Source organism: Mirounga angustirostris, unplaced genomic scaffold, assembly GCF_029215605.1.
Source record: "Mirounga angustirostris isolate CCGP_5_RB_7025 unplaced genomic scaffold, mMirAng1.0.hap1 SCAF_5, whole genome shotgun sequence".
In the NCBI taxonomy this organism is placed as follows: Eukaryota; Metazoa; Chordata; class Mammalia; order Carnivora; family Phocidae; genus Mirounga; species Mirounga angustirostris.
Window position 1 is genome coordinate 39,111,770 of NW_026991713.1, and position 22,660 is coordinate 39,134,429.

At 37.3% G+C, this 22,660-nt stretch overlaps 1 protein-coding gene across 1 annotated transcript in view; it reads right to left on the bottom strand.

The window, feature by feature from the left end:
- The window catches only part of SYT1 (synaptotagmin 1), a 405,214-nt gene that overhangs the window by 150,724 nt on the left and 231,830 nt on the right, over nt 1-22,660 (bottom strand). The window lies entirely within an intron of this gene.

The window sequence follows — 22,660 nt, forward strand, 5'->3', positions numbered from 1 at the left end:
GAGCGCTCCAGACACACTGTTCTGTATCATGTTACCCGTGTTTCCCCTGCCCGGATGGTGGTTTCTGTTTCTACTTCACCCTTCTGTACATGTCAAATATGCCTTCCTCCAAGCTAGATTTCCATTCATCCATTCCTTCCTTCATCCAGAGCACAGCTCTGGAGTTTGGCCTTGGAGTTGAAATCCTGGCTCTATCATTTATTAGCTCTGTGATCTTGGGCAAGTCATCTAATTTTCCTCCGCCTCCGTATCCTCATCTCTAAAGTGGAGGTAAATTGGTAGGTATCATAGACTTCCTGAAGATTAAAATAAGATGCATTTCCTGGCACATGGTAAATGCTTAATAAATATTAGCTGCTATTACTCATCTGTTAAATACTAGAGGTTCTATCGATATGTTCTGGGTATAATGGGAGGGGCGGACATCAATTGAATAACCAGAGAAAACAAATATAATGTAATAAAGGTGAGGAAGAAGTACTTGGTGCTCTGAAAGTCACCCACTCTAAAAGTAGGACATTTACCTGCTCAGGGTCTGCAGACGCAGGGCAATGGTTATGTTCAGTGGATCTGAAACCAGGCTTTGATTCAGGATGGCCACTTTCAGGCTGTGTGACTCTGGCTAGATTGCTTAACTGTTCTGAGTTAGTTTCCTTCTCTAAAAAGTGAAGATAATAGTGGTACCTATTTCGTCTCCTTTGAAAATTAAGGGAGTTAATACACAAGAACTTTTAGAATGGCATCCAGCACATAGCAGGAGCTCGATGTTAGCTATCTATTTTCAAGGCATACAGCTAAGTATTATGGGTAATGTGGAACACTCCAAGTATATGTGGGGACATAAACATGTACACTAATAAATACATATTAAAAAAAAACACGGAAGTTCAGGGGATATGCTAGGGGAAATTGAGAGGAAGAGATGATTTTTTAGTAAAAAGGCTTCAGATTTATCAGCTCTTTAAAATAATAGAGCATATATAAATAAACATAAAAACATTTTTCTATTACAGTTGTCCATCTACTAAAAGTGATTCTCGTTTCTTATTTGGTGTATCCTATACCATGTGCTTATATTATAAAAAAAGCTCTTGTGGAAATATTTAAGATTGCACTTTGCCCGGAAAGGATTTATTTAACTATTGAGATTGATCAGAAGAAGTAATTAGATTTGCCTGCTGTAATTAAGAAGAGACACTGGACACTGAAATGGTAAGAAAAAGTACTATTTTCTTCTAGCTACATAAACATCATTAGGATCAATGATTGCTGAACAGAAGTCAGGACTACTTCGGTAAAGCAGAGGCACTTAAAAATTAACCTCTCTTCAAAACTCAGAAAACCCCACTCTTTGCTGTCCTTCTGCATTTAGCTTTTGTTGTCGAACACTTACTATGCGTGTTATTCCAGCTTACGGTTGGCTAATAAAGGTTAGCCTTAGGACATATAAAAGCACAACTTCTGAAATTGTGTTTTCAGCCAAAGAAATATTGGAAAGTAATATATAAGCCCACACCAAACACCATGTTTTCTTATGTTCTCTAATCTCCTTAAACAATCATATTTTTAAAAATGTTAATTAAACGTATGTAACCAATGATATCATTCATAACACCTCATTTAAAACCTTATACCTCTTTTGATCTAGTTAAAACCCTGCCACGCATGAACGAGAGAGTCTACATATTCATTGCAGTTCAGACAGTATTAATAATGACCCTTCATTTTGAACCTCGTAAATTATTCTTCTAGTCGGACTTGTGTGATAGTCTCTCAGAGAGTTACATAAAAGTCTCTTAAATTACACAGGACAAGACAGAGATCATTTGACAACTTCACAGAAAGAAAATAGCGAAAGCACAGCAACATTATTTAATCACAAGGAGTTAAAGACATAGGGACATAGGATTACAGGGGGAAATCTTAACTAGTGCAACTTGAAGGTAAATTATAACCATTGAGAAAATTTTATTTTGTGATTTTTATTTTTTAAAGTGCTGCCATATTCTAGGTTTGATCTCCCAAATAGCTTAATTTCTAACTTTGAATATTCTATATTGAATATATGAAACTCACAAAATTTTCCTCACAATTTACTGGCACCTTTAGATAGAATTAAAAAAACCTTAAGGTTATCATTTTGTGTACCCCTACCTATGAAAGCCTGACTGAACTGATATTTGGAATATAAACCACCATTTTTAATTTGAGTTATTTGAATTGAATTCTCATCTTAAATTCTGTGGAGATCAACCAAATACTTGAATTGGTAAGTTTGGTGAGAAACACCATCTATAGTATTATTCATTAGTAGTAGTTATAGAAATGTTTCAGTATGGGTAAAAAAATATTATATATTTTCTATTAAGCTAAAAATTGATGGAAGACCTACTTAATATGGGCAAGCAGCTGCTACCGTTTTTACATTCATTAGCTCACTTAATATTTAGAGCAGTTGTGTTCATTATCCCTTCAATTTTATACAAGAAAAACTTTATACAGAGGAAAAACTATAGATGAAATAGTTTGAGAAATTCAAATATATCTTTATTAGCTAAAAAAAATATATTTTAAATGTATACAAAGGGAAACATCTTTAGCTTTGAAACCTTTTTTAATAAAACATTCTGTATTAAAAAACCAGTAAAAATAAATAAGAGCAGAAGATGTTGCCAAGAGTGATTTCCATAATATAAAGTATGGCATCAATAAAAAATGGGCTCATCAAAATATTGCTATTGGCAGAAAGCTATTAGCTTATTGTTACTGTCACCCAACTATGATTAAATGGAAATTTTATAACAATTTTAACATTTAACTTAAAGACCTTTCAGCAGAAAATAATAGATTAGTGTAAAAGCTTTCCTTTAAAAATGTTATTTTCATTTTCAAGTTAATAAATTAATCTCATATTGTTTAACCCAAAGGTAAACTGATGCATAAGATTTAATCAAAGTCAATTCTAAACTGCTTTTGATGTTTTAACTTAGACTTTGTGGTAGGCAGAATTCGAATTCCTCCAAAATGTCCACATGCTATCCCCTGGGACCCATGAATAGGTTACTGTACACAGGAAAAAGGACTTCTCAAATGTGATTTAGGATCTTGAGATGGGGAGGTTATCCTGGGTTACATCCAGATAGAACTGATGCAATTACTAGAGTCCTTACAAGTGAAAAAGACAGGCAGGATTTTCAGAATCAGAGATTTGAAGATTCTATGCTGCTGATTTTGAAGAGGGAGGAAGGAACCATGAGCCAAGGAATGTAGTTGCCTCTAGAAGCTGGAAAAGGCAAGGAAATGGATTCTCCCCTACAGTTTTAAGAAGGTGTCAGTTCATATAGCCATTATGGAAAGAGTATCGATGTTCCGCAAAAAATTAAAAAGAGAACTACCATATAATCTAGCAGTCTCATTCTGGGTATACACCCAAGGGAAAAAAAATTTGCTGTTTTACAGTAGTATATTCACCCCTATGTTCACTGCAGTATTCATAATAGCCAAGATAAAGAAACAACTTAAGTGTCCATGAATGGATGAAGGGATGAAGAAAATGTATAAATGTATAAAATTGGAATATTATTCAGGCATAAAAAATAAGGAAATCCTGCCATTTGTGACAACATGGATGACTCTTGAGGGCACTATGTTAAGTGAAAAAAGTCTGTGATGGAAGTCATACAGACCAGTCCTGTATGAGCACATTTAAATGTGAAACCTATAAAAGTGGAGAACTCATGGAAACAAAGAGTAGAATGGTGGTTACCAGGGGTTGGGGAGTGGGATCAATGGGAAGATGTTGGCCAAAGTACAAACTTTTAATTATAAGATGAATAAGTTCTGGGGATCTAATATATAGCATGGTGACTACAGCTAACAAGACTGTGTTGTATATATAGATGAAATTTGCTAAGAAAGTAGATCTTGAATGTTCTTACAACACACACATGCAATCATGTGAGGTGAAGGCTGTGTTAACTAGCCCAATTGTGGTAATTATTTCATAATATATACATATATCAAATCATTACACTGTACATCTTAAATTTAGACAATGTTATTTGTTAATTTCAAAAATGGGGATTAAAAAAGGAATCCGCTCTTCTGACAGTTTGGGTTTAGCTTAATGAAACCTATTTTGAACTTCTGACCTCCAGAATGAAGAAATAGTAAATTTGTGTAGTTTTACATTTGTGGTAATTCATCATAGCAGCGATCAAAATCTCAAGAGATAGAAATCAGACCTCAAGAGATTTGTGATGTTCTGCATATAGATGATTCTACAGTTGGAATATTAGTGTGGGCTATTTCTATATTTTCTATGATCTTCTCATTCACAGCTTTGACCTATCCCTTCTGCAACCATTCTCATGACACTAACATTGTAACCAAGGCACCCTCAAGGATAACCAATGGTTTTCCTGTGGCCGAACACAAACAACATTGTCCATGGTATGAGAAAATCTTGATCATATATTCCTTTTTGAAATTTCCTTCTGCTGTTGTTTCTGCTGCCCTTACCAGCATCATCTTGTATGGATCTGACATTTTCCCTCTTTCCTTTCCCATTCCCGAGTCTTTAAATGGAGTTCTTATTCCAAGTTCTTAGCCCCTTGTTCATTTTCACATTCACTCACTGTTGAGTGCCTTCTTTCCCACGCCTTAAATTTTTACATCAGTTATCCATTCTGTTCCCTCTTAAATACATTGGGACTGTATCTCCCACTGCCTATAGAATGTTTCCTATGAATCTGTCATCTCAATCCAGTTCACCAAACCAGCTTTATGACTCCTCTTAGTTCTTCAATGATTGCCTGCTTGTTGTATCTTGGAACCATGTGGAAAATTTTCTCCCAAGCCTGATTGAGGGGCAAGTCGTGCCATTTCTTCTTCCATATGTTTTATGCTTCCTTTACATCTATTTCTACTTGTAAGGTGTGGGCTGGAGGTTACCTTCCATGTGACAGAGTCACTCGTTGCTCTTTGCTCAGTTCTATCCCCATGTCTTCCTTCTTTCTTGAAATGCTATTCCTCTTCTTCAGTCCATTTAAATATTATTTCTCAAGGCTCAGCAAAAGTGTCCACGTTGAGGGATTTTAAAATAAAAGTACTACGTATGTTTGCTAAAATTTCCCCTCCCACCCAGTGAGAAATATTGACTATGTAGTGGAATACATTGAGTCATTTAGGCTAGTATAAAAAGATGTTTTATTGAAAAATAAATCCAAATCTGTATAAATATATCAAAGGCATTTTAATATAACCCTACACATGAAATTCACTTCTTAAAAACTCAAAACTCAGCTCTTTGTAGACTGTTCATGAATTGAATACTGGTATTTGATGAAAACACAAAAAAATAATTTGGAACCATTTAGAAGTAAATTTGCATTAGCAGGTCTTCTGTTGGGGGAGAAAAACCAAACAACTATTTCCCTTTATCAAGAGAGGCCATTCTTGCATGAGGAGTTGGCATAAGTTAAGCAGTTTAAAAAATTAAGTATTTAAACAGCTATTATTGAACATCTATTTGCCTGGCATTTTTTACAGGGCTGTAATACAGTGCCAAGCATGGTTTGTATAATCATGAAGCTTACTATTTACTTCTTACATGTTAAAAAGTAGGTCTTAATTATTTTTTTAAAAGTAAATTTCTTAAATTTGCCAAACTCTGTACTTAGAGGATAATATGGTGTTTTCAGATAGAATCTCCGTGGCTTAATGTGCACTCGTGTACAAATTTAGTGCTCTAAGGGGGACGTTTATTGATGAAAGTGAGCAGTAAATATTCTTTTTTACAATAAAAATGTTATTCTCAGATTAAAAAATATTTTTTTTCTCCAAGGGGGGGCTTTGGCACTAAGCAAATTTGTAAAAATTATTTACTTAAGGAGCCCTTATAAACTTTTTTTTTTAAGTAGACACTCTGAATTTCCTTCTCTTTAATAGAGCCAAGTGTCACTGAGAACACCTTGTATTGCAGAGGATACATTTATGAAGGGAAAATCTTACTATTCCTGAAGAGTAGCCCGGGGTGTCCCGTTTATGCCCCCCAAATCCAAAGTCTGCTCATCAGATAGAGTAGTCCTACAGAATGAGCAGTTGGGGAGAGAAGCTTTATAAAACTTACACAAAGTGCCCAATGGCCAAGAGGAGCCCGGTTCTAGATTTCCTGATTCTAAGCTCTCACTTCTAAATAGAATAGACTTTTTTTTTTTTTTTTTAATTTTTTCCGTTCTCTAAAATGCCTCAGTCCTGCCAGCTTAGTGCTCAGTAAACGTTAGGTGGCTTGAAAGAAACCCACACAGCCATGTTCTTGGGCTCAAGTACAAGTAAGGTGGTATGGTCTCTGAGGTACAGCTTTGTCTCCAATATGTTTTCCTTCGGTCTGCTACTCAGTCGCATTTCCTCAGCTCTGACTCTCCTGCCACATCCCTGGGTAGTCAGCTTTTGTAGTCTCCTAGGCTGGCAACCTTCTGGTGCATTTACTCATTGGGTTTTGGATAAAATCGAGGGCAAAACTCACTGTTTTTTTATTTCTGTCTCGATTTCACTTTCAAGGACAGCTCTGCATTATCTGGCAGGTTCCATTACCATTCGTGATATTAAGAAACAACCTAAAATCCATTTCTCTGTCACAAGATGGGCTGCATTTTCCTCTCTGAGAAATAGAAGCTTGTGCATTTACATCAGTCCTAGATATTTCAGCCAAGAGCCTCAAGATGATCTAGGTAATAGCGTTGCTATGGCCACTACAGAAATTCAGCAATAACTTCAAGCCTTTTCTACCTTTGCCACATCTCTGTTTTGTCCTGAGTGCCCCATCGCTGCACTAATGTCTATATCATTCATCTTATGAAGAACTTACATATTTCTTCAATCTTACGTTTGCTGCAGCTTTTCGCCAACTTCCAGGTTTACCCCAAACAATCTGTCTCTCTAGATCATCAGGCATTGATGCAAGACGCAGAATAGAATGTGAAAAATAATTCTACTGTTAAACGGTGAGAAAAAGAAGCTACTGCAAAGCTTTACTTTTAGACTGTTTATGAATAATTTTCAACACACAAGGATAATTTTTCAAGAATTGGCAACAAGCCAAATAAACCTTGCATTTGAAGGCTTTTTCTAAATGGCAGAATGCAAATAGAAATAAAGCATTGGAAATATGTGGATTAATATTCTCATTAACCACCTCTGGAGACAACACATTAAATGTGAGATTTAAAACACTGTATGAAGTCACACAGAATATGGCTTAAGAATAAACCAACCAGTCAAAGGTCAGAATGAAAAGTTTCTCTTACAGACTGAAACAGCTTCAAAACTATGCATTCTTCGCTTCTGGGTATTAAACAAACTTTTTACTCAGTCTTGAGGCTAGAGTTCAAAGCCTCTGTTGAATTATATGGCTCTTTTAATTTATTTATTTATTTATTTTTTTAAAGATTTATTTATTTATTTGAGAGAGAGAGAATGAGAGAGAGCGAGCACATGAGAGGGGGGAAGGTCAGAGGGAGAAGCAGACTCCCTGCCGAGCAGGGAGCCCGATGCGGGACTCGATCCTGGGACTCCAGGATCATGACCTGAGCCGAAGGCAGTCGCTTAACCAACTGAGCCACCCAGGTGCCCCTATGGCTCTTTTAAAATACGACAAAATCTATAGTGTCTTGATGGGAAAATATAAGTGCATGTGTGCACAGGGCGTGTGTTGTGTGTTTAAATTTCTGTACAGCTGGGAGTGTGTGGTACTCTTGTAGAGATTACAGGTCCCAGTCTAAAAGACCGTTGGATTCCAAATTACAAAGTCGTTTCCCAGAAGCATCAGGGTAAAATTCACCAAGATGAGGGAATTTAAAACAAACAAACAGAAAACTTAATCCTTCATTTGGTCATTTGACCTTTTATTTATTTTCTTGGTAATCTGTGATGTGCTTATACTGTGCTGGGGATGCTGGGGGAAGAGAGAAGGCAGGTCTTTCTCTCTAGGAGCTTGCAAAGAATACCTTCCAGGAAAAAACTAGAAGGAAATAGACAGTTCAGTGTTAAGCATAAAATTCAGAGTAGGTGGGCTCTGTAGGCAGCAGGTTAGGGAAGGGTAAGGTAATGGGTCCTAGAGTTCAGTGAAGGCTCCAAGCAAGAGGTGAGTCTTGAGGCAAGCTCCAAAACTAGATGCTACACAGTGAAAATAGCATTTTGGGGACTTGAGTTCTTTTCTTCCCTTCCTTCCTTCCTTCCTTCCTTCCTTCCTTCCTTCCTTCCTTCCTTCTTGACTCCCTCTCCTCTTGTCTGTTGTCTGTCTCCCCTCCCTCCCTCCTTTTCTTCCTTAATTCTTCCTTCTCTTCTTTCCTTTGGTTTTTAGACTACCTTGTTAAACAAAGCTCTCAGCAAGACACTTACGAATCTATATGGGCTTTCGTTGTCACAGTAAATGAAAAGACAATTCCTTATAGTAAACACATGTAGCCTTCCCTAAATAGCCTTCAGAATTACCCTCTTAACACATTTCACATTCTCCTCTTCTATAGTTCTGTTTAGCTTTTTCAATATTGCTCCTGACAGAAAGCAAACTGGAAGATATATCTGTGTAAATAGGTTGTAAAAATGATCCAAGCCATTGAGTAGAGTTAGCTACTCATTAAGGCAGATGGATTGTGTAAACAGTAATGTAAGAGAGAGGCTCATTTATTCATTCATTCATTCACTCATCCATCTGAGTGTCTATTTAACACATTAATGCTCAGGACATTGAAGGAATAATGAACAAGTTTGAAATAATCTACTTAAACCGCTTATAGTCCAGCTGGGCAGAGGTGACATGATTCTTCATGATAATATACATGAAGACAATTGTGAACAACACCGGACAGCATATTAAATGTCAAATTAAATGGGGTCTTTGGCTTGACTCTGATTCCATTATGTAGTCAAAGCAATCTTACTCATCAAATGAACACTTATTTAGAATTACTTTTTAAAAACCTTAAAACTTAATAAAATGGGAAATCTGCCTCTCTAAAAAAACTGTTAATACATTAAAAAACTGTTAATATATTTAAAAACTTCAGTAAAATATAGTGCTTTAAAAAGCACAAAATCATTTAAAAAAACTGTTAGTACATTAAAAAACTGTCAGTAAAATATGTTGCTTTGAAAAAGCATGAAATCACAACCTGTACATTGGGAAATTTTTACCAGAACCTCTATCTGTTGATGTGATTTTGGTGGGTACTGTGCTACGGAACACACTCGCAGCCCCTGTTGAATAACTTAGTAAGGTTATTGATGTTTCTTGTTGAATGCAATGATTTGTCTTGATAACAAAAGTTTGTTGACTGAAGGCCATTTTATCTGCACAGGTATTAATCAAATAATTAATTTTACAAAATGTCTCTAATAATAGTCTGCTTGCAACGATAAGGCAAAGTCATCCATATCTTCACAATATTGGAATGTCTGAAATTTGACACGGAAAATGATGTTGGGTCTTCAGGCAGAGATAAGCCCCAGCAGGACTTCCAGAGGATTTAGATAAGGCTCCAGTCAGCCAGAGAGCTTGCTGTCTGCAGGCTCTGGGGACAAGTGCATTGGTAAACAGGGATGCCAGGTAAGTTGGCAGAGGCGAAGGCGATTCACGGGCTAATCAGTTCGGAAGCCTTTGGAAGTTTGTAACAGTTTTCAGTCATGCTGTGGACAACACAATTTTGTGGTTAAAGGGAAATCCATTTATCCTATCAAATTTGTAGCATGTCTCTCCTGAGTTCTGATTTCCAAGTTCAAAACTGAAAAGGAGTATGTCTCAGGTTTTTCTTCCCCTAGTGGAAGCTAACTTTCTTCTTGTGTGTTAAAAGTCTTCACAATAAACATCTTTTGGATTTGGATTCAGTTGGTATTTGGTTTTCTTTTGACGCTTTGAATCTGGTTATAATCATAACATTAATGGGCAATATCAGATATAAGAAAGATCAGGAATCTTGACTCCAAGTTCTGCCACTAAAATTGCCAAATAAATTTGATCCAAGTTAAAGTTTTCTGAACCTCAGATTCAACATCTATAATATGGGAGGTGGGTGGAGAGAAGAGACTCTGATATAAACTCTGTAAGTGATTTGTGACATGTAAATTTGTAATATGCAAAGTACTCAGTATGGTGGGTAACATGAGGGATGGTTTTAAATGCCAGTTATTTTTATTTGCCAGCAAGTCCTGTTAAATTTCATAAGTTGAAAATGCTTAAAACTTGACTGAAAAAGAAAACTCTCAAAGATAGAGTAAATAAAAGATGAAATACAAGCAATTTTGTATGGATACTACAACTACCAGCATATTTGACATGCTCTGCCCTAATGATACAGCAGAATGTCAGGGTAGCATTCTAAAATAAAGATTGCTGTCAAAAAACTGAAAGGCAAAGCATTTTGTAGTGTTCAAGCTATTCATGGATAAATAATAGAATAAATAAATCAAAATTTGGGGGAGAATAAATAATAGTTCTTTAAAATCACAGTGGCCAAACAATTGGTTTTTATTCAAATAATGTGAGCAGCATTAGAATAATATTAAAATTTGTACTAATGGAAATAAACATAATATGCACTGCCTTGTATTTTCAATAATTAGCCAGCTAACGCTACCTGAGGTGAATGTTTTAACGCAGCAGTAAAGATACCAGTGGCAAGAATTTTATTCTTTCTGCTGGCAAAATGGTAGGTTTTGCTTGATTATACTCAATTCTGTGGTGCTTAAGCATGAACAACAATATGCTCTTGGATACTGCTTTTTTTTTTTTTCCTTCAAATTGGCCAACTATTTTAAGTGACTTAAAAAGCTACCTTGAATTCAGTGTTTTTTATTCAATAATTATTTACATTTTAAAATTATAATCATTTTTATTAAAAACCAACTTTGAATGTATGTAATATGCTTCCACTGAGTAATTTACAACATAGAGTTCATTATTTCATTTAAGTACTATGATCTTCATTCATAAATGGAAAATTTAAGGTACCAGAAATACTGTGACTATCCAAAGATCCTGGGAAAAAATCATGGCCCAACCTCAAACTCAGTCCTTTGAACCATCAAGCTCTTTCTATTAATCCAAGCTCTGATTCTTCCTGTTTCAAATCAGTCAGTGATGATTAAGATTTAAATTTACCCAGGATCACAATTTTGGTCCTTTACTATTTAAATCCTTCCAATGCCATATTAAGCTCTAGTATGTCTTACTCATTAATTTGTGCTGTTTCTTTTCTTTTTTTTTTTAAAGATTTTATTTATTTATTTGACAGAGAGAGACACAGTGAGAGAGGGAACACAAGCAGGGGGAGTGGGAGAGGGAGAAGCAGGCTTCCCGCGGAGCAGGGAGCCTGATGCGGGGCTCGATCCCAGGACCCTGGGATCATGACCTGAGCTGAAGGCAGACGCTTAACGACTGAGCCACCCAGGCCCCTAATTTGTGCTGTTTCTGCCCATAATCTTCAAGAAAACGGGCTAGGAGCCTATAGCTGTACTTTATATCTTAGTATGATTTAGTAAAATAGTGAGATAGAGAATTTCCTTTAAAGATTAAAAACTATGAAACTTACTGGAAGCAATACCTATGTTTTTGTTTTGTTTTGTTTTGTTTTTCTTCGGTACTTACATGTAACCATCAAAGTCAAGAACCAGGTCACTGTGCAAATATTAGAGGATCACTAGATCCAGATACTGCCTGGAAGAAATATAATAATCTTACTATGCTAGTGGCCTCTTAAGATTCTTGGAAAAATAGTGGATACATTACTTAACATATTCAGGCAAATGCCTTTCAAACAATGTAAAATTTTATGTTTGAAGTTCATCTTAATGCTTTGAAGTGAAAGAATTAAAAAAGAGAATTTAGTGGGCTGATGTGAGTAATCTGAGGGTCACACTATTCTCTTTGAAAAGAATGTTTACTTTAAATTATTGATGGACAGAAAGGGAAAAAATTGCAGAGCACTTAAGGAGTATGTCTCAGGATCAAGAGATCATCAGAAGAAGGATCTTGAGGGAAAAAATACGACCAAGAAATGGAGAATGTTATCTCCTATTGAAAAGCTTACAGCAGACCTCAGAAGTATAGCACATTGACTCATAAGTGGCAACTGACTGCTCTAAATCATTTTTTAAATCAGTGTTCTTTGAAGTCTACCACATATTTGAGACAAATAGCTTGAAACTTCAGAAAGTGGGCCTTGCAAAAGGGGCAATAAGTAACTGTGGGCCTTGCAAAAGGGGCAGAAACTGTGTGTTCGTGCTAACCTGGCTCAGCTCGCTCCTTGAATGCTGTGTTCCAAACTTTACACCTGGTCCTTCTCAAAGCACAAGGTATTGCCTCATGCCTTGGTTTTCTCTTTTCCATTTACTCTACCTCCTCTGTAGGCTGCTCTGTGCATATTTGACATGTGGGGGAGTAAAGAGAGGGAGAGTAGAGAGAACAGAGTCTGGGGAAACTATTTGGAGCTATTTTGTTCTTCTGCATTTTTTCTGATTGTCCCTGAGCAGCCATCTAAATTGTGAAATGGGGAGCAGAGGCGGTTAATAGTATGAGGAGTGCAGTACATTTCCAGAAGAGCTTGATCTCTGCTGCAATTCTCAAAATGTGGCAGAGAAGGAAAGCAGTTGATGTCTCCATGTTCCTACATAATGGGAATGGTGTCAGTTGCTTTATTTAAGGGTTGTATGGATGAGAATTTCGGGGACAATCTCAAAAATACAAATGTGAACATGATGAAGATGAACTTAAAGATGTACATTCTTTGATAAAGTACCAGTAACCCGTGGAGTCGGACATGTGCTATGATTATATAATAGTTAATGTAAAAAGTGATCTTGGCTCTAGTCCTCACCCCAGTCCCTACCAATCAAAAGCAGATTCTACAACAGCAGATGCTAACACCTACGGCTGGAAAAATATCAGAGAAGAGTCATGAGGTTGGAGTTAGATAGGAGAAGTTTCTTTTTCTTCAGAAAGATGAGATAAATACTATTTGTTTTGAGTGATTTTATAATTTTCTAGGCAAAAGTCCAACTATGCTATAAAACAAAATAGGCTCCTTGGGGGGGAAAAAGCAAGGTATAAAGAGACAAAGTTGGGGCGCCTGGGTGGCTCAGTTGGTTAAGCGACTGCCTTCGGCTCAGGTCATGATCCTGGAGTCCCGGGATCGAGTCCCGCATCGGGCTCCTTGCTCAGCGAGGAGTCTGCTTCTCCCTCTGACCCTCCCCACCTCATGCTTTCTCTCTCTCTCAAATAAATAAATAAAATCTTAAAAAAAAAAAAAAAGAGACAAAGTCTTTTTAACACAACTGGTGAGAATCATAATCAATATACAGTAATGGAAAAGAAGTTTCTCAGATGGCTGAAACATGATTACTCTGTTACAAAGCAACACACAAAGGTTTCGCTTTTGTAGATCAGAACAGATTTGGATTAATTGACCTCATAGAGTCTTTAACTTAAAAATGTTTATGTGTGAATTTTAATAAATGTGAAATTAAATAACAAACAGTAAAATCCTAGAAAATCAGTTAAAATGTTATGTATTCAACTCATCATAGTATACTAGAAGGTACTAGAGGTTTGGAGTCAACTGAGTTTATTTTTTTTAAAGATTTTATTTATTTGAGAGAGAGTGAGCAAGAGAGAGAGCACAAGCCATGGGGCAGAGGGATGGGGAAAGGCAGACTCCCTGCTGAGCAGGAGCTCCATCTCAGGACCCTGGGATCATAACCTGAGCCAAAGGCACATGCTTAACTGACTGTGCCATCCAAGTGCCCCTCAACTCTGAGTTTAAAATTCAGTAAGTCTTTGTCTTCTTTGAGCCTTTATTCTTCTACATGAAAAGTGGGGATAATACTACAATACTAATCGTGAGGATTACATGAGATGATACATTTGAATACATTTGAATACCATAGATGGGGTTAAAAAATGCTAATTCTTTCCCCCATTTTAAACAATAAGTAATACATATAAAGTTCTATTCTAAAATTTAATATTTTTTATTCTAAAAGTATTTTTATTGAAATATAATTGACATACAATATCCTATTAGTTCCAGGTATAGAGATTCAGTATTCTTATCTATTACCAGAATTACCCCATGATAAGTCTAGTTACCATCTGTCATCATAGAAAGATGTTACAGTATTATTTATCATATTCCCTATGCTGTACATTATGTCCCCATGACTTACCTGGAAGTTTGTACTTCTTTTTTTTTAGATTTTTATTTATTTTTTGAGAGAGAGAGACAGAGATAGAGAGCACAAGTGGGTAGGAGAGGGAGAAGCAGGCTCCTCACAGAGCAGGGAGCCTGATGTGGGACTCGATCCCAGGATCCTGGGATCATGACCTGAGCCAAAGGCAGACGCTTAACCGACTGAGCCACCCAGGCGCCCAGGAAGTTTGTACTTCTTAATCCCCTTCCCCACACAACCTATCTGACTTCTGGTAACCAACAATTGGCTTCCTGTACCTATGAGTCTGTTTGTTTTGTTTTTTTCCATTTGTTTTTCAGGTTCCACATAGAAGTGAAATCATACGGTATTTGTCTCTCGGTCTCACTTTGCCTCCCATAATCCCTCCAGGTCCGTCCATGTTGTCCCAAATGGCAAGATAAAAGTATTTCTTGGAAACATATTTAAAATGATTAGAACTGTAAAACCCACTGGGTTTCCTCTAAAGACTTTGTTCTATTTGCCTCTCTAAAAATTAAAGTAAAAGAAAATTGACCCAATGTAACTTCTACAACTTGAAAGGAATAGAGACAATTTGGAGTCAATCCAGTATAAAATAAGGAAAATACTTAAATCTTAGGCTTACATGAGAATTAAGAACATGTTCTCTATTTTCTGAGAAGGAAGAGTGAGAGGAAATAACAGAGTGTAGCAGAAGAGATTGAAAATATTGGAGGCAGAGAGGTAGAAATCTCTTAACTTTAAGAACTAATGTATATTGAAAGAATTTTAAAAAGAGCAGCAAATTTTTAAAAGAGCATAGATGGTTAAGTCTTCGAGCAATGAAGGTTAGCCTGCAGTTTTGTTTTTCATGCCTGGCTTTCACTTACAGTGTCTTTACTGGATTTTAAGTCTGTGGCTTTAAAGTATACTCATACTGTTTGGGGAACCTGCATAGCAGTATGAGAATCCTGAGCACCCCAGAGAACAATGACAGGTGGGGTCGGGTTGGACTGGAGGGACTGCCAGAGATGGCTCAAGTCCCAACAGTGAGGTGACTTCTGAGCCATGCTTAGCAGTTTGCAATGAGTTCCAGATAAGTCTTTATTCTTTCGTCTCATAGTAAGGTCAGATATATTAATATAATAAAATTATCCCTCTTTGTCTTTAACAGAATGGCTTGAGACACAAGTCTGTGGGAAAACAATGACACCTTTCTGTACAAATAAATTGTTAAATTTTTCCTTGGGACAATATTCTAACGTGCAGATAGAAATGGAAGGGTTCAGAATTTCAGCTTTCGAAGAGATTTAATCATTGAATGAGGAGTGTGGGGTGCAGAAAAACAAAATGAAATTTAGGAGCTGCAAGAGCTTAGCCATATGAGAAAGTTCTGATGTGGAAAAGGTAAGATCCTCACTGCTTTGCATCATCCTAGGCACAAGACAGAGTTTTAGCAGAAAGATGGGATTACCAGAACAGAACAGAATGTTATTTTACAGTTCATTTTAACTGGCCCAGAGTTAATGAAGCATGGGAAGTTGCTGTCACTTTGTGGGTATTAGGATAGATTTGAAAATTCTGGGTATTATGGTAACTTTGATTTCATAAATCTGAATTTCTTAGTAGAGTATAATTACGGAAAAATGGGACTTTTATGGTATTTGTGGTTCTCTGAGGAAGCATCTTCTGTTTCTGAAGGCGTTTTGGGATGTGTATGTGAAGTATGCCAGTGATGAAAGTGTCTTCTCAGAATATTTCTATAACTTGATGACTGCCTGCATTATTAGGGGCCAGAGAACAACAGCAAAGTCTTTAAAGTCTACTTTGAATTTCAATGAAATAGCCTTTTTCTCTAAATGCTTATTTACTTCAACCAATCATGGAACGATACTCAGAGTACTTTGCAATTTCAGAGCAAACAAGAAAGCTTGACTGAAATGGATCAAAATGAAGTAAATGCACCAGAACAATAGTAGATAAATTAGAGGTTCTACTCTGAGTTTTATCAAAACAGTCCTGTATTTGAATTTATCCAAGGCCATGAGAAATAAGGAACGGTGACATTAAAACAAAGGAAAATCTTGCAAATGAGATTTGCAAGTTTTTGTTCTTTCTGGCTGTGAAGGCCTGTAGGAAAAATAGGCATTTGTGAATCTTTCTGAGGTGTATTTGCCTTTGCCTTGTATGTCTCCACCTAATCAAGTACCTTTAGAAACAGCTGAGATTTGTAATGGCATAGTTACTGTAGAAGTGAGAAATGTCTTCAATCATTGTCTTATTTTACATTCCTAATTTAAGCTCTAAGCCTACAGGTGTTAGGCCGCATCAAATTCCGAATATGCACTAAGTAGGAAATTCAATACAATGCCCGTTATTGTTTGTAATATTTAAAAACTGCGAATGGGCTTTCACCTTAAATTTAGAGCTCTGAATTGTATTTTCTTATAGTACAATGAATACTAAGTCTAGATGTGCATACCAAATGAAGCGTTTTTCTTTAATTGGAAAAATGGGAAATGATTTGGTGAGTACAGAGAAGAGGAAGAGAAAGCCCAGGTTCAAACTGGTTAGAGAGCTGACCCATGAACAACACTGGTTTGAACTGTGTGGGTCTATTTACATGTGGATTTTTTTATACTACTGCAAATGTGTTTTCCTTAGGATTTTCTTAACATTTTCTTTTCCCTGGCTTACCTGATTGTAAGAATATATGTAGTACATAATACATATACAAAGTACGTTAATTGACTGTTGATGTTATCGGTAAGGCTTCCAGGCAACAGAAGGCTATTAGTGGTTAGGTTTCTGGTGAGTCAAAAGCTATAGATTTCCGACTGTGTGGGAGTAGGGGGTTGCCCCAAACCCCCATGTTGTTCAAAGGTCAGCTGGATACTGAATGTTTAAATTGATTTATACTGAACATTTCCTTCTTTTTACGTGACAGAAGCTTCAGTTCTCCTCAGGTTATATTTTCCCTTTCTCCATCACCAAGCCTTCAGATCACCTCTGATTAATTTCTGCCCCAATGTCCCGTAGTTTTACCACTTTAACAATTAATCACTTTTTCACGTTTTCCCTTCTTGTCCTCATCTGTTAAACATATGTTTAGAGTTGCCTTCGCAGCACATGCAGTTTCATATTCAGCTTTTTTATTATCAATTTTCACATTTTGCTACATGGACTTGATGAATTTTTTCAAAGTTTATCATTAAAACTAAGCAAAAAGGAAAAAAACAGCATGCTGTCCATTTACCGTGCACTAGCTGAAGAACTAAAAGATGGTAGGCACTGCTGAGGCACCTCTCACCACCGCTGACTGCATTCCGTTCTCTCTTCCCAAGAGGTAACTTCTGTATGAAATCAAACTTTTTTTTTCCTGTGCATCTCTTTATGATTTTACATAAGTTTCTTCTTAGGAACATTTTAGATTTAACTTTTCTTTTTTTTTTTTGAGTGTTTATTCCTAAGAGAACTGCAGCGCACATCATAGCAAAAATCTCCACAGTTCTTTGAATTTCATGGATTCGACTCAAAATAGCCTAACTTCAAAACCACAGCAATGTAGTAAGTACACCGGACATGATTTGTCTTCCAGGTTACCCAGAGACCTCCCACGTGGCATCTTCTAGGGAGTACGGCGGTCACACTCTGTATCCTTGGAAGGACCATTACGGTTTACGACAGGGACACTTTCAGGCAGCCTCTCGTCTCTGTGCCTTGTGTGGTTGGCATTCTCATTTCATTGGGACTGTTTGAAATGAGGGGTGCTAAGTCAGAAAAACAAACACAAAACTCTGCCTTCTCACACTGTCACAATCATTTTGAAACCAAATAAATCAGAATCCTTATTCTTTAGTGTTCTTAAATGTGCAATCCGTAGGGATTCGTAAAATAAAGGTGTACTTGAAGTTGGTCGTCGGCTGAGAATGAGCTATCTTGTTTATTTTTGTAGCAAAACAAAATAACCTCTTTTTTCATTAGCTGCTTAATTTGATTCATCTAAGAAGTTGATCTTTTTCTCCTTTTAGGAGTTTTGCCCTTAGGGAAATAAAATGCTAAGCATCAGAAGAAAAGAGGCAGATATCACTGTGATGCATCTTAAAACATTTGAGTTAGTTTGTTTCCTACTTTTTTGATCCACTATGTACAGCAAGGGGTTTTCATTTCCCCAGGCCATAACCCAATGTATGAGAGTGATATGGATACAAATATCCATTTCTAAAAGTATTTGAGGTTAATAGTGAGATGCTTTTCTTTCCTTCCTTCTTGGTTCACTTAACAGCATACATAGTTCTCGTGGGATGATGATGATAGATTCCTAGTGTCTGTCTGTTCTACACCAAAAGTGTGACCTCATTGCAATAACCACTGGCAAGATGATAGATTTAGTTAGTATTAGCCATGAGACAAACATGTCATTTAACCTCAATACCTGACTGCTAATCATCAAAACCAAACTTCCAGCTATCAAACATGCTGATGGACACTTTTAGAAGAATAGGGATTGGCTATTTTTCCACATCTCAATATCTTTGTCTACAAGGTTGAAAGTGAGTTATTTTCATCTTCAGTACATTTCCTTTAGCTTCAGGTAAAATTCAATCTTGATACATGTTGCTAAATATCTGTTGAGGCAAAATTTAACAAAATTGTCTCTACTGCTCTAAATCTTCAAGGTCATTTATCTTCGCCATGGCCACACAGAGATTCTCCTAGCCAGTTGCTAGAAGCTGTTTTTGTGAGTAAAATGGTCTCCACTGAAGAGGGTACTAGTTTACAGTAGCAAGCTTTGAGATTCCTTAAAGTTAATTTAAAGGTGATTCATGGATATATACAGGGAAAATATAGTATCTTCATATTGTGTACAAAGTTTTTGTAGTATTGCTGCTCAGAATATAATTCAAGTGCAGGATAAATGAGAAACATGGATTAATACATTTGGATGGGCAACATTTTACTTCTGCATTCGGCAGAGAAATTAGCATTAACTTTTTGGAAGGATTCCTACTGTTAGTAAACTTTTGAAAAGTCACATACTCTTAACAGTAGTGTAGATCTCCTGGTCAAAAAAAATGGTTTGGGTTTATTGACCCAACCTCTTTTAAAGATTTATTTTTCATGAGCGAGATAAAAAGGGCCGGCGAATTTGCAATGACGTGGATGGAACTGGAGGGTATTATGTTGAGTGAAATAAGTCAAACAGAGAAAGACATGTATCATATGATCTCACTGATATGAGGAATTCTTAATTGCAGGAAACAAACTGAGGGTTGCTGGAGTGGGGGGTGGGGTGGGAGGGATGGGGTGACTGGGTGATAGACACTGGGGAGGGTATGTGTTCTGGTAAGTGCTGTGAATTGTGCAAGACTGTTGAATCTCAGATCTGTACCTCTGAAACAAATAATGCAATATATGTTAAGAAAAAAAAAAAGAAGATAGCAGGAGGGAAGAATGAAGGGGGGAAATCGGAGGGGTAGACGAACCATGAGAGACGATGGACTCTGAAGAACTGAGGGTTCTAGAGGGGAGGGGGGGTGGGAGGATGGGTTAGCCTGGTGGTGGGTATTGAGGAGGGCACATTCTGCATGGAGCACTGGGTGTTATGCACAAACAATGAATCATGGAACACTTCATCTAAAACTAATGATGTAATGTATGGGGATTAACATAAGAATAAAAAAAAAAAGAAAAAGGGCCGGCGATGGGGCCGGTGGGGGGGGGGGGTGCTTGGAGGGGGCAGGGGCTGAGGGAGAGAGAGTCTTATGCAAACTCTGCACTGAGTGTGGAGCCGGACATGGGGCTTGATCCCTGGCTCCTGAGATCACGACCTGAGCTGAAACCAAGAGTCACTTAACTGATTGCACCATCCAGGTGCCCCAGCCCAACTCCTTTTAAAGATCTTGGAACTATAGCATGAGGAAAATACACATTTTTATCACTATACTTGATCAAAATATTCAGTGAAATTCTTGTAATTTTAGCACAAATAAAGAAATCATTGTGCTTGAGAGGGTAATGGTTTGATAATTTAAATGCCATCCTAAAGCAAGCAAGCACAATAGCAAAGATTCCCCCCCCCCCCAAATCCTGGATATATTAAAATCAGTCTGTAGCTATGGATTCTGCAAACCAACAAAGCCTGAGATTCCTTTTTGGGCTCCTATTCTGAACACTGAATGGGTTTGCATTCTAGTATGCAGAGGCAATTAGATACACCTGTGCTAATAAAAATTGGAATTGCAAATATTAGTAAGGGAAATGTGTGCCGGAAGATGGAATTTGTTTTGCTGATTTTCTTGTCGTCTGCATGTTAGGGAAAGGCATGGCAGTCATTTGCTTTTAGCTTTTAATTGGAAGCCATGCTTTCAAACTGCAAATTGTGTCCTTTTTCAAAGCCATAAAGGGGTTGCTGAGTAAATCATCATCATTCTCTGGTAAACTCTTCTCTTCCTCTATCTCTCACCTTAGAACAGTTAGATACTATTCATTTTTTTTTTTTATTCTAGGCATATGTTTTAATTCAAGAACTGCTTAACGTTGGGATCATCATAATCTAGGTAATTAATTCATGTAACACATTCTCTCTATTAACATAGTTTCGTATACCCTAAATTTTTAGGTGCCTAATAATGTGGCTGAGCAAATTTGTTTAGAAATCCGCATTATCCACTGTAACATGCAAGCAGAGAGATTTAGCAGTACACCCCAGTGTCTTCTCAGTAGACTTAAAATCCTCTCCTGGAACAGCTATAAGTACAGGGGGAATCTCATTTTAAAGAAGAAAAGAAGTCCTGTAGAAGGCCATCACTCTTGTGAAAGGCCATTAACTTCTTGGTTGCTTAGAAAGACCATCATTCTTCTTGACTCTTTACTAAGAGAACTCTACTTTTGTTCGGGTATCACACAGCAATTAGTATACTCAAGAATAGTAGGCCCTTTTTCCAGAACTGGGATGAATGATGATTGGATTAAGTCAGTTGTGTTAATTCTTCTTTTTTTGTCAATGATTGGTCTGAGGTTGGGCCTAAAAGCCAGGACTGCTGATACTCTATCAGGGGAAACCATAGAAGATGACAGGGAAATACTGTTTTTCTTCCCGATAAAGAGAGAGTACTGAAAGGAAAAAAGACTCCTTTTACCTTTTCTCCCCACCATCCCACAACCTGACTGGACTGTTCCGTATATGATGTTCGGAGCTGTCAGAGCTCTCTTTCAATTATGCAGAGACGGCCAAGGGAAGCTCAGTTACTGGCTTCAGAGTAACTCAAAGTTACTGGTTCGAACTGTAAACTAGCTCTGGAACTGCCTATACCGAGATTTAATTTTACCTGAGGCCATTAAATGCTTTATTGGGTAAGTTGCCTGTATCAGCCAGGGTAAGTTGGATTATGCAGCAGCAACAAACAATCCAAAGTGTCAGGAACGTAAAACAACAGAGGCTTATTTCTTATTCATGCTGGCGATCGTGGTGGGTCAGCAGGGTTTCTGGTTGTTGTCATTACTCAAAGATCTGGATTGATGGGGTAGATGTGTCTCCAAAATTGCTGGATTCAGTTCCAGAAGGAAGAGTGAGTTCTGGATAGTCTCTTGTCTGCCATTAAATGCTCTAGCCCAGAATGGACACATACCGCTTCTAGTCACAACTAACCTCTCAGAACTGGTCGCACAGCAACACCTATAGGAGGGATACATTTATGCCGTATGCCCCTAGAGGAGAATGATGAGAAATACCTGCTGAATGGAACTGATGATAACTGTATCAGCTTAAGTCGAGACTCCTGTTATGTGCAGCAAAAGGCATCCTTAGTGTAAGGATGGTGATTGAAATTATTGAATATTAGCTACATATCAGCCATTGTTCTGTGTCTTGACATAGGTTATTGTATTTAATATGTACAAAAATCTCATAACGTGAGTACTATTATTCTCATTTTCTGATGAAAAATTATCTCAGGGGTGCCTGGGTGGCTCAGTCGGTTAAACGTCTGCCTTCGGCTCAGGTCATGATCCCAGGGTCCTGGGATCGAGGCCCACTTCGGTCTCCCTGCTCAGCAGGGAGTCTGCTTCTCCCTCCCCCTCTGCTCCTGCACTCTCTCTCTCTCTCTCAAATAAATAAAATCTTAAAAAAAAAAATTATCTCAGAAGTCTCTTGCTCAGAATCATTAGTACATTAATGTTGGAGTCATGATACTAACTTAGGCATTTTAGCTGCAGATCCATTCTTAACCTCCGTGTCGTTGGGTCTCTAATACACACACACACCCACACCCCCGCCCCAACACACACCCATATCTATTGTCTATCATCTGGTTTTCTACTATGTTAAGGAAAAATAAACATGTGCAACTACCACAACACTGTCGCAAAAGATAAGATAAAACTTCATTAGAAAATGTCTGTCAGTTACTACACTGTGAGCTGTCATCAGCATATTAGACAGACAAATTTGGAAACA